Source organism: Sinocyclocheilus anshuiensis, unplaced genomic scaffold, assembly GCF_001515605.1.
Source record: "Sinocyclocheilus anshuiensis isolate Anshui unplaced genomic scaffold, SAMN03320099.WGS_v1.1 scaffold244, whole genome shotgun sequence".
NCBI lineage: Eukaryota > Metazoa > Chordata > Actinopteri > Cypriniformes > Cyprinidae > Sinocyclocheilus > Sinocyclocheilus anshuiensis.
The window spans coordinates 431500-442899 of NW_015558588.1; the positions used below are offsets into that span (position 1 = coordinate 431500).

The following is an 11400-nucleotide window of genomic DNA, read 5'->3' on the forward strand; positions in this document are numbered from 1 at the left end:
AAAAAAAAAAATTAAGTTTTAGTCATTTTATGTGCTTTGTAATTTTTATTAATGTTTTTTTTATATGTTTATATACATCTTTTATTTTTATTTCAGTTTTAATTTTAGTTTTTGTATCTCAGTTACCAAGGCAACATTTTTAGTTTTCATTTAAGTTTCATCTAATATTTGTTTAATTTTATTTCAGATGTAGTTAACAATAGGAACATTTTTTTTTGTATCTTTTATCTATATATTTCATATAGGCAATGCTGTAATTTTCATGTTGAGATTTTAGTAGTAAAACAATATTTTATCCAATATAAATGTTTTGTTTATGTTTTCGAGTGACTGGAGCATCCTGAGGTTAGTCATTATCTATAATATGTGTTAATAATATGTATCTATACTATATTATTATATGATCTATATGATTATTTTGGACATTAGCTTTGCGTTCAACACAAGACTGTGTCCTGTATGAACACCCAGTATGCATCACATGTTCCTCTGGTCCTCATGTTGCTGTGAAAGCGGCTTATTTTTGTTGCTTTCTAATTAGCCGCCTCGTCAAGAGAGGGCGGGGTTTGTCACACATGAGGGTCTACGGCTAGGCGACTTATGTAAGAATCGAACACAGCGTTGGGCACATGCACATCGGATGTGGGATATTGTGAGCAGGAGCTTCCCGTCGGGTCTGTCTGCTTCCTTGGCTGAGATGCAGCTTCATACTCGGGTGTGTAATAATTGATACTTTCACGTACTTATGGAAGTCTTTTCTTGATGTTGACTCAAAGCATTTAAGAAGTTACAGTTTTTGAAATATTCATCGGATATACGCCAGGTTTGTGTTTGCTCACTGCGGCATGTGATGCTTCCAGGAAACGTTGAAAATGTTAGGGTGACGCACTATTAAGGGCACTAGCGTGGCTGAATCTGACAGTTTAGTTGCACAACGTTTGATTAATGTATTCGTTGCCTATGTAATGCCTGCCGCAAATGAATACTAGTGCTGTATTACTTACTATGATAATAACCAATGCAGTGCTGTTTAGCATTTAATTTTATATATATCAAAAAATTATACAGTGGCTGCAAAATTATGTGGATAAAAGTCTCACTTAAAAATGTCAATGCATTACACACAAAGTATCACAAGTTCAAAACACTTTGTCTTCATTTTTTTATCTATTGTTTTATAATTTCAAGCTAAAGAAGCTAGCAAATAAATATGCTTTTTGTAAAATATTTTTTTTTTGTAAAAAAAAAAAAGTAAAACAAATTTGTAAAAAAATTAAAACCATTTTTGTAGTAGGAATAAACTCATACCCGGTGCTCTGAATTTTTATTACATTTGGTCCATGTTGGATGATACATATAGATGCTAAAATTGTTTTTGATATTTATTTATTTATTTAATGCAGTCATGTTTAGGCATTTTAAGCATGGTTTAAGTGTACTTTTTAGGGCTTCAGTATAAAACAATAAATATTTTTATTATGTAAAAAGAAATACTATTAAAGTTTCTTTCTTTTTTTTTTGATTGATTTTTATTTTTGCATTTTCCGTTTTCATTTTAGTTGTTTTAGTAATTTTGTTGTATTTTTGTCATTTGTATTATTATTATTTTTTATTTAACTTTAACTAAAACTGAAATAAAAAAATTACTGAAAATAAACAATAAACTAATTATTATTATTATTATTAGTATTTAAAAAATTATATTTCAAGTACCAAAAATCGTTTTTATGGTTTAGTTAACTATAACAATTTTCTTTTTAACATTTTCAGGGGCTGATGGGAAACAAAAGTAATTGCTTTTTTTTTTACATTTTTACATGAAAACAATTTCAAAACAGGAATATTCACATGCACTTGAATCTTTGAGTTTTGCTTGCATTTGGTTGATGTTTGGTAATACACAGATGATCAGACATGTTTGTGGGCCTTTTTGAGGTGTGCCAGTTTACTGAGAATGTGCCAACACATCATAGTTATGATACTTTGAGCATGCAAGTGATTTTAGTCTGAATAAAGTGGACAATCCTTCAAGAAAGCCCAGTTTTCCACTGCTAAATATGATGCTGCGTTGCTGTTCAAAGCAGCATGTTTTCTTTCTCTCAGTCGTGCTGTGATTGGTCGAATCACTCTTTGCTCGCCGGCTCTTAGTCTTAAAATAGAAGCAACATCTTTCAAAATAAATAAAATGAACAAATCTGCTGTTGAGCAGAAGTGTTTGTGCCCGGGGCTTTCAGAGGCTTGATCTGTGATTGGCGGTGGACGAGACGAGTGACTTCTGAAGAGTGTTTGTGGTCTGAGCTGTGAGCAGCACTGAGCGCTGAATGATCTGCAGCGTGTCGCTGGGAGTCTGTGCTGACAGACAGCGTATGGGTGAGCTGAGGATTCGTGTGAGCGCCGCCTGTGTCACGTGGACACAAATCACAGCAGCCGACCGTCCGGTGCTTTCTCTGTTTGTAAGCAGGATTTCTGAGACATGCATTTGATTAAATATGCGTCTCCTTAATCGGATATTAGACATTTGCCATTAAATCTGGTATTCATTGCAGTTTTGTCTTACCAAAAACCACCAACATAGATCGGAAGAGACCGTCTGACTCACAGACATTGTAAAAAATGATTTTTCCAAGTTGTAAATAAAGATTATGGAACGTTTTACAAGAAAAGTCTTTCCACCTCAAAATGTCATGTCATTTGGCATTTCTTTGCAATTATGCTGAAATTACTAGCAATTTTTAAGTGAAAATTGAATCCTACACCCAATTATTTTTTATTATTTAAGCCATCTGGCCACAGTTTGAGTCCTTCTTTTTTTCACAGATATAACTCAGAAAACAAAGCAAAATATGCCGTTCTGCTTGTCAGAATCTAATTTCCTTTATACTGAGATTATCTGCTGATTCTGGCCTTTGTTTCTAGTGTTTTGTAACAACAAGAGAGATCAGATCAGGGCCAGCTGGATCAGCGCCTCCTTTAAATCTTGCAATCCTTCTCTATTAGTGCAGCGGACCATTTATAATTACAGAGAAATTAGAGCGCTTACGTATTCTGGAGTCTTTGTTAAGTAGGACATTTTTCAAATCCCGTTCGAGGTGTCGGAGTCAGAAAATGGAAATGAAATGGCTGTGCATTGGGTTTCTGCTATCATTTAACACCACAGTCCCAATCAAATAAACACACCACAGTTTACATAAGAGACACACGGGCTTCACTCCAAAACCTTGTAGGCTGCCTGTGTTGGCAGCGTATAAACGCATCAACACGAAGAACACAGAAAGGTGTATAGAGATGCCAAAACCAGCAGCCGCAGGCCAGAGTTGACCTGATGACCTTTGGTTTGGTCCAGCATGCCGTATTACAAGAGGAAGGGAAAAATTCCATGCATTAAAGCACATTTATATTTATGTTTTAATTTTTAGTCTTTTTGTTTATTTTTGCATTGAAATGTATAGGTATATTTGTTAAAATATGTAAATATAATTTAAAACATAACAAAGATTTTAAAATAAACATTTTTTTTGAAAATGTTAGTTTAATACATTTTAATATGAGATAGAAGGACATAATGCAGCATTTACTTTTGTTCTATGATCAGTCAAGTTTGATTTTTGGTCCACCATGCCATATTGCAGAAGATGAAAAAAAACTAAAAATAAAGCTTGCTTATTATTTGTTTGTTTGTTTATTTATTTATTGAAATGTGAAAAAAAAAATATAGAAGTACATTTAATAAGAAAAAATAAACATTTAAAAAATGTATTAAAATTTTTATTTGATTATTTGAAAATGTTAAAAATGTAATAAATTTTAATAAAATGTAGTTGGATGCAGTGCAGCATGTACTTTTGGCCCATGCATGATAATCAAGTTTGATCCATATTACAAGAGGAGGGGGAAAATATGAAAAAGCATGCCATTGAAGCATATTTATATTTTTGTTGTATTTTATTTATTTATGTATTTATTTTTGTTTTTATGTTTGCATTGAAATGTTAAAAAACTGTATAAGTAAATTTAATTTAAAACATAATTCAAACATTTTTAAAATGTATTTAAATGTTTTTAATTATTTGTAAAATGCTAAATTTAATTGATTTTAATATAATATATTTGGATATAATGCATTATTTACTTTTAACCCATGATCAATTAACCCACCGTACCATATTACAAAAAGAGAGGGGGAAAAAATGCCTTTGAAGCATATTTATATTTTTGTTTACTTTTTTTTTTAAGAAAATGTAATTTAAATTAATTTTTTCTTTAATTATTTACATTTTTAAATATTTGAATCAAGTATCATATCAATCAAGTTTGATTTTTGGCCCTTTATATTAAAAAGTTATATTAAAGCGTTTTGTGTAACACTTTACTTAAAGCCTTCATGGATAAGGCATTATAAAAGTATTCATAATGTACATTATAATGCATCTTTTCATAATTGTAACCAAAGCTAAAATGCATTGTAATATTTGCAAATCAGTTGCTTGCTATGTGTTTTAATGCATTATACTTTCTAAAAGAGTAACAATGAATAGATAAGTATTATAACTGTTTACAATTATTCATGATATCATACAATGCTAATGCATTAAAATACTTTTATAATGCATTATATATAAAGGCTTTAAGTAAAGTGTAACTCTAACTAACTTGGCTCTAACTAACAATAACTGCATTGAAATCAATTATGCATCAGGTTTCATGTGTGCTTCAGTCTGTTCCTGTAATGCACAGGATCGCTGCTTATGTAGAGCGTTTCAGATGAGCTTTTATTTGAGTTAAGGTGCTGGTTATGTAGGCGATAGACAGCTCGAAGAGCTGTAAGAGCGTCTCGCAGTCACCTCACCTGGTTAATTTGATTGGTCAGGTAAGATGAGATGCTGTAATGTCCACCTTCACAGAGACTCCATTAACCAGACGCATTTAGCTGGAGCTTTTGACCGGAATAATTCACGTAACGCAATTATCAAACCTCTCGCGCCTGATCAGATTTGCTCTCTGCCGGTTATCTGGGAGAAATGCCGGTTAATAAAATAGTCTCGCAGCAGCAGCAGCAGCAGCATTCAGATTGAGTTTTGCATGTTTGGTTTGGCATTTAGTTGTGACGGTGATGTGCTCTTTCATTCGGCTGTCGTTCGCGGGGGACATGTGATTTGTGTATCTTTTGTCTTGTGAATGTTTCAGATGAGTCAGTTGAATAAGACAGAATAATGACCTGAATCATCGCTGCATCAAATAAAACGACAGTCAGTGAAATCACCAATAATAATCATCATCATAACAGATCATTTGTGCTCTATTCACACCGTCAAACAGGTAGAAACAACAAGACATCTGCTTTGAGTTGATCAACTGCCCATTCAACAAGTTTTTAATAGTTTTCATAATATTTTAATAGGCTACTTTGAATTACAGATTCTTTTTGGTCAGTTGCAGCAATTAATATTTTGGTTTTAGTTTTCATTGCATGGATGCATTTCTATTGCATTTGACGTTTTAGCTTAGATTTCAGGTTTTTAAATTATATATATTTATATTTTTATATATATATTTTATTTTTTTTTGTAATTATAGCACTTAGTTAAAGGTTGAACAAAACATCTTAAGAGTTATTAAGATTGAAAATGGATTTTGCATGACAACATTTATATTTTCAGTGCAATCGTCAAAATTTTCTTTGTCTTTTGCAAATAAGCAACAGTTTTTCAGTGCCACAGGATGCATTGTGTAACAACGTTTGTAGGTCGGGAAGAAGGAGGCGGGAACCAGCCAACATTCAAAGGAAACTTTAATAATAAAATAAACCCAAAATAGCGCAACAGCCCCTCGCGGACGACTGTCACGCACAAACAGAACCAAAACACAAAATAAAATCCAGGCCTGGTCCTCTCTCGTCCAACACGGTCGTCACTCCTCCTTTTATCCTTCCGGAGCTCCTCTGTGAGACTCGAGACCGGTGAGTGGTGCAGGTGTCGCTCATTATCAATTACTCCACCGGCCTCGCTCCGTTCCCACGGCTCTCGGCCATGCCCCCACTCGTCACACATTGCTTCTGTGTTCATTTTACGTTAGCTATCTGAGATACTGCACAAACACAAGTCAGATGACTTTTTGTATTTATAATTTAGTTTGAGTTTTTTTTTTTCATTAAGTGTGCACTATTTATTTATTTATTTATTAGTATTTTATTTTATTTCAGTTTTAATTCACTACACTACTGGATGAAAGTTTGGAATGATATAAAAAAACTATTAAACAGCAAAAATGTTTTTAACATTCATAATAATAAGAACCCTTATTAATAATTGTGCACCGATGATAACTGAGCAGCAAATCAGCATATTAGAATGATTCCCCTTCAGGAACTCGAGCTGCGTCGAGATTCGCTTTGGGAACGCCCTTGCGTGACCGCGTTCTGAAGCACGTGTCAAATCAGTCCAATGGAGCAGCGAGACGTCACGAGCGAGGTGACGTAAGCACCAGAAAGCATAAAAGCGCATCTGTGTATACAGCTTTGATCACAGAAATAAATTACATTTTAACAGATATTCACAGAGAAAATATTTTTTTTAAATTGTAATACTATTTCTCTATTTTTACTGTATTTTTGATCAAATAAATGCAGCCTTGGTGAGCAGAAGATACTTCTTTTTCTTACTTCCAAACTTTCGACTGGTACGTCCTCTTAGTTTTAATATAAAATATTAACCCAGTTATTCAGTCACCTGTTGATGAATTTAACAATATGAAACACCTCTTTAAAGGCAGGACCCATTCGCACACATTACATTGGTCATCAGTGTCCTCAGCGCTCAAGACTTTGGGACGCTGGCCATCTATAACAGCTGGTCGTGGCTAAAGACAAGGCGACGCATTTCCTGCATCCCATATGTTTTTTCAGGGCTTGCCGTGTTCCCGCTCCTCTGAGTGATGGCACAAATCCCATTCATATTTTTATCTCAGCTCTCGCCTCACTGCCATCATCCAGCATTAACCTGGATAATTTGGCCGTTGCTGTATGAATGCGTTTAATATTCATGCATTTGGAGGATGCATTTATCCAGAGAGATTTACAGTCTGTTCGAGGTATACTTTTTTATTATGGCCGGATGGTGTGACAGTATTGACTTTGCAATGGTAGAAATGTCAATTTGCACTGCTTACTTTCACTTACATCTGAGACAGACTAACAAACATATAATGTGAATAATGCAGAGCGGGTTGCGTCCCAAACAAGTCAAGATTTTGTTTAGGGCAAGAAAATCTAGGTAAAACCATTGTTTGTTTGTTTTTCATGCATTGGACAATTTTTAGGGTTTTTGCTTCCATAACATGTCATCTTTTTAGACTATTGGAAAGAAAACATAGATAATGCACATTTAAGTGTTTATTTATTGCACTTTATCTATTTGCACCTGTAGATTTCAATTACAATACGTATCTTTGAAGCCCGCTTACATAAGCCATAAACCAAAATTTACAGTATTCTGAAGGTTTTTACTGAGGGGTTTGTTCATATTTCATTCAGACTGATTTATTTTATTCGGAAAAACTTCGTGAAAAAATTTATTTTTTCAGCTGTTGACAGTATTGACAGAGTGATTAAAAAAGAAATCCACATTTTCCTCTGAAAACCTTTAACTCTATCAACAAAATCAAACAAGAATTTTGAACCTGGTTTTATCCAATGTTCAGATTTATCTTATGGAAATATATGCAAATTACTGCATATTTAATTGCATATTAATTTTATTTTTAGTTATCAAGTTAAACTAGATGAAAATGAGGTGTTGCTTTGGAAACTTGCTGAAAGAAAACAAGTTCATGTTTATTTTATTTTAAGTAATGAAAATGGTTTTTAATGGTTTTAATTTTAGTTACATTTTTAGTTAACTATAATAACCCTGCTAATTTGCATATTTAAACAAAACATTTCAGAAAACTTGTAATACAAAACAATGGTCTTATTGTACTGTGATTAATCCAGTGGGGAAAGTAAGTGATATATATTTGTTAAAATTTTTAATTGTATAAAATTCACCTATAGTGTCTTGTCTTAATGTAGCAAAGCAATGTTGCGACTTGTTGAATTAATACAGAATTAAGCTGAGCATCATAGATGTGTAAATCGGCTGTTTTACAAAGACTTGCTTGACATTTGAGTAAAAACATGTAGTGCAAAAGATTTTGGTCACACTCATGGCATTTCATCAATACATTCATTCCTTGGCAACTGAAACCTTGACCTTAGTGTTGCAGCATCCCAGATTTATTAAACAAAGACCCGTTCGTGAACTAATGGCCCTTTTACAGATTTGCTGCTAAACCTGTGTGTAACTGCATTGAGTATCTCATGCAGTGCGCTCACAACCTCTCGCGCTCTCACCGTGGCTTGAAAGATTAATTGTAGCCCTTTGCAGTGCGCTGGAACATGTGTCGAGAATGATGGCGCTTCCTCGCCGCCTCCTCCAGCCCACGGCTTTAATTAGCTAACGACGTGCACAGAGCTCACGCTTCACAGACCAACAAATGCAAGATGATATAAAGAGTGAGCAATAGCTGAGCAACTAGCGCTGATTAGATTAGTGAAACACGAGAAGATGTGATGTAAAGGCCATTTGCTGGTTACCTGAGCGTAACGCGGAAACATAATGCTATTAAATTCACAATAAAATCTTATGCAGAGTGATAAAATACAGATAATAGGACACTGAGCTGCACATAAAGACCAAAGGCTGCGTTTTGTTCAGAGACAGACCTTGACGGGAAGCTTTTTTAGCATTTATGCAAGAAAATGAAGAGGTAAAGATACACATTAGGTGTGTAAATCATGCTTTGTGTTTTACTTCACATGCACCTACAGAAGATGCTCAGAAATGTAGTTTTGCACAAGTCTGCATCTCATAAACCAATGCATAGTGTTTCCAGACAAGCTTTATTGCTATTATTTAGAAACAATAAACAAAATGTGCACACATTAACTGTGAACGTAATTCTCAGCAAAAATGAATATCCTCCTGAAATCATTCAAACATTAATTTAAATGTTTTTAATTTTTAAATTTGTTTTAACGAATTAAAGGCAAAATTAAATACTGAAGTACAATAGTGACCATTTATTAATATGACTTAATGGCGATATGTTGAATGGTCACAATATGTTCGCTATGATTTTGTGGGCAGTATTGTGTGATGATTTTATTGTTTTTATTGTCTGTTACGTTTTCTAAAGTTAGGTTTTATCTCATGACTCATGAGTAGGGAAAAACTGATATTGCAATATTTAGTTTTTCTGCTAAATGATTTGCGATATGACAAAATATAGGATTTTTTTTTTTTTTATCGGCTGACTTCAATAGGTATATTTGGAAAAAAAATAATTATTAATTCTAGGATGATTTGAGTGATTTTGCATGCATCTGCGTAGAAAATAAAAAACATTTTAAAAAGCTGAAACATTACTTTTTACTCACTTTTTTCAATTGCAAACCATCATTTCAGAAGTAAACGATTTTTGAAAAACTTGGAAAATTTGGGTGTTCATTCTTGGGTATACTTTTTACAAAAATCAACTCAAACCAAATAAAATTTAGTTTAAATAAAATAAAGTTTTCATAGGCCATATTGCCACTGTTTTTGACCCATTCAGTATGACTATAAAGTATTATTTTTGCTGTGATTTTTAAATAAAAATAATAAACAAAATAAGAACCATATTTCAGTTATACTAATGTAAATAACAAATAAAATAAAAAACATTCAATATGACTAAAATATGAATTTTACTGTGAATATTAAACATTTTCCTGCAGTTTTTGACTCATTCAATATGACTATAAATATATTATTGCAATAAAATATATATTGCAATAATACTAATGTACTGTAAAATTAAAAAAAATAAATTACTATAAAATATGATTCATACTGTGATTATTATTCAATTAAAATAATAAATATATTGCAGCAAAACTAAAGTATTGTAAAAAAAAAAAAAAAACATTTAATTTGACAAATAATTTTGACTGTTATTATTAAAAATAAACAAAATAAGAGATTATTTCAATAATAATAATGTACTGTAAAATAAAATAAAAACATTCCTTATGACTAAAATATACATTTTACTGTGAATATTATATATATTCCCTGTGCTTAATGCATTTACTGTTATTAATATTGCTATAAGATATTATTCTTACTGTGATTATTAAATTAAAATAATAAACAAAATAAGAAATATATTGCAGCAATAGTAATGTACTGCAAAATAAAAAAAACATTGAATTTGAAAATAAAATATGATTTTTACTCTGAATATTATACACATTCCCACTGTTTTGACCCAGTTTATGACTATAATATATGGTTTTACTGTGATTATTATTAAATAAAAATAAACAAAATAAGAAATATATTTCAGCAATAGTAATGTACTGTAAAAAAAAACAAACATTCAATTTGACTATACAATTATTTTTACTGTTAATATTATACACATTTTGTTTTTGACCCATTCTATGACTATAAAATATAATTAACTGTGTCTCTATCAATTTTATTTCCATATATCATTCAGCTGTACTCATAAATATGAGAGCGTTCAGACAGGGAGGTTTTAACAGCATCTCCCCATTTCTCGAATGAAACCTGTGCCTTTGCATCCAGTTCTTGAAGTGTGCGGTGACTCAACTGTACCAGCCAACAGTTTTGAATGATTGCAGTGTGTAACTGGGTCATCAACATTTGCAGCAGTTCCTTCACTTGTAGCACTTTCTCCCGTCAACCTTTTGTACTAGAAATTCATTGTTCTCCTCCCACTAAATTATGGTTCCCGGGAGCCTTGAGAACTGTGACAGCCACAGCATCGATGTTCCCGCGGAGGCCGATCATTTGCACTGCTTTTATTGCGTTCAGATCCACTATGTTGTGTCTGAATGGAGAATGTCAAACCTCACGTCTCAGATGTTGCTGTTATGAAAGAGGTCAATCAGACCTCAGCGATCTGGACACCTGAGGAAACCAAGTGTGATTTCATCACTTTATGCCAATATAAATATTAGCATCTGCACCAAATTGCATATTTTTGCTCCGTTTGAGTCTCTGAATAAATTTGAGCTGTTTTATTCCTCCATATTCTCACTATATCAGATATATGAGCCATAAAAGCCTGATGGTCTTGTTGAAATATATAGCTGAGTATGGTCAGCATAACAATGGAAACTAGTCCCATATTTTCTGATAATAATACCAAGGGGCAACATGTTTATTGAAAATAGCAGAGGGCCTAAGACAGATCCTTGTGGCACTCCATACTTTACTACCGTTAATTCAGATGATTTCCCATTTAATCTACAGTGTGGATCAAATAATGATACTCAACAAAAAGACAAATGCAAAC

General features: G+C 32.7%; 1 protein-coding gene across 1 annotated transcript in view; it reads left to right on the forward strand.

The window, feature by feature from the left end:
• LOC107679942 (FERM and PDZ domain-containing protein 4-like) overlaps positions 1-11400 on the forward strand; it is a 58259-nt gene that overhangs the window by 29212 nt on the left and 17647 nt on the right. The gene's annotated exons all lie outside the window — the stretch shown is intronic.